The following is a 2185-nucleotide window of genomic DNA, read 5'->3' as shown; positions in this document are numbered from 1 at the left end:
GCTCCAAAACCGTCATAAAAAAACAGGCTACGGTTTGCAACTGCACATGGGGACAAAGATCGTACTTTTTGGAGAAATGCCCTCTGGTCTGATGAAAGAAAAATAGAACTGTTTGGCCTTAATGACCATCGTTATGTTTGAAGGCGAAAGGGGGAGGCTTACAAGTCGAAGAACACCGTCACAATCCGTGAAGCACGGGGGTGGCAGCATCCTGTTGTGAAGGTGCTTTGCTGCAGGATTGACTGGTGCACTTCACAAAATAGATGGCTTCATGAGGATGGAAAATTATGTGGATATATTGAAGCAACATCTCAGACATCAGTCAGCAAGTTAAAGCTTTGTCGCAATTGGGTCGTCCAAATGGACAATAACCCCAAGCATACTTTCAAAGTTGTGGCAAAATGAATTAAGGACAACAAAGTCAAGGTATTGGAGTGGCCATCACAAAGCCCTGACCTCAATCCTATAGAAAATGTGTGGGCAGAACTGAAAAAGTGTGTGTGAGCAAGGAGGCCTACAAACCTGACTCAGTTACACCAGCTCTGTCAGGAGGAGTGGGCCAAAATTCACCAAACTTATTGTGGGAAGCTTGTGGAAGGCTACCCAAAACGTTTGACCCAAGTTAAACAATTTAAAGCCAATGCTACCAAATAATAATTGAGCGTATGTAAACTTCTGACCCACTGGGAATGTGATGAAAGAAAATAAAAGCTGAAATAAATCCTTCTCTTAACTATTTTTCTGACATTTCACATTCTTAAAATAAGATGGTGATCCCAAGTGACCTAAGACAGTTAATCTTTACTAGGGTTAAATGTCAGGAATTATTAAAAACTGAGTTTAAATGTATTTGGCTAAGGTGTATATAAACATCCGACTTCAACTCTATGTGCTATTTCATAGTTTTGATATCTTCAGAATTGTTCTACAATGTTGAAAATAGTAAAAAATAAAGAAAAACCATTGAATGAGTAGATGTCAACTTTTGACGGGTTACATTTAGTTAATTTAGTTAGTTATTTAGTTACATTTAAAAATGTTGTTTTCAACATACCTTTTTTTTTCTGAATTAAACATTTGTCAGAGATTTTTTCTGAATTAAACATTTGTCAGAGATTTTTTCTGAATTAAACATTTGTCAGAGATTTTTTCTGAATTAAACATTTGTCATTTTTCTGTGGTCTACCTTCTGATTCTGGGAAAATAGCAAAAGCTATGAGGAGGAGGTTGATAACAGTCCCACCCAATCAGAATTCAGATTCTGCCTGTCCTGAATAAAAAATGTTTTGCCTAGTAGCATCACTCTTTGGTCGGCTGAGTCCCTCTAGAGGTGACCTTGAACACAACACTAGATGAGAACGGTGAGTTATGTTATTGTAATGTGTCTATTAGAAGTCGACCGATTAATTAGGGCCGATTTCAACTTTTCATAACAATCGGAAATCGGTATTTCTGGACACCGATTTGGCAAAAACATATTTTTACACCTTTATTTAACTAGGCAAGTCAGTTAAGAACACATTCTTATTTACAATGACGGCCTATGAACGGTGGGTTAACTGCCTTGTTCAGGGGCAGAACGACAGATTTTTACCTTGTCAGCTCAGGGATTCAATCTTGCAACCTTACGGTTAACTAGTCCAACACGCTAACCACCTGCTTTCCATTGCACTCCACGAGGAGCCTGCCTGTTACGCGAATGCAGTAAGAAGCCAAGGAAAGTTGCTAGCTAGTATTAAACTTATCTTAGAAAAAACAATCAATCAATCAATCATAATCACTAGTCAACTACACACGGTTGATGATATTACTAGTTTATCTAGCGTGTCCTGCGTTGCATATAATCGATGCGGTGGCAATCGCAAAAAAGGACTGTCGTAGCTCCAACGTGTACCTAACCATAAACATCAATGCCTTTCTTAAAATCAGTACACAAGTATATATTTTTAAACCTGCATATTTAGCTAAAAKAAATCCAGGTTAGCAGGCAATATTAACCAGGTGAAATTGTGTCACTTCTGTTGCGTTCATTGCACGCAGAGTCAGGGTATATGCAACAGTTTGGGCCGCCTGGCTTATTGCGAACTAATTTGCCAGAATTTTACATAATTATGACATAACATTGAAGGTTGTGCAATGTAACAGGAATATTTAGACTTATGGATAACACCCGTTAGATAAAATA

The sequence above is a fragment of the Salvelinus sp. IW2-2015 genome, unplaced genomic scaffold (assembly GCF_002910315.2).
Source record: "Salvelinus sp. IW2-2015 unplaced genomic scaffold, ASM291031v2 Un_scaffold3162, whole genome shotgun sequence".
Lineage (NCBI taxonomy): Eukaryota > Metazoa > Chordata > Actinopteri > Salmoniformes > Salmonidae > Salvelinus > Salvelinus sp. IW2-2015.
This window is presented reverse-complemented; position numbering follows the sequence as displayed.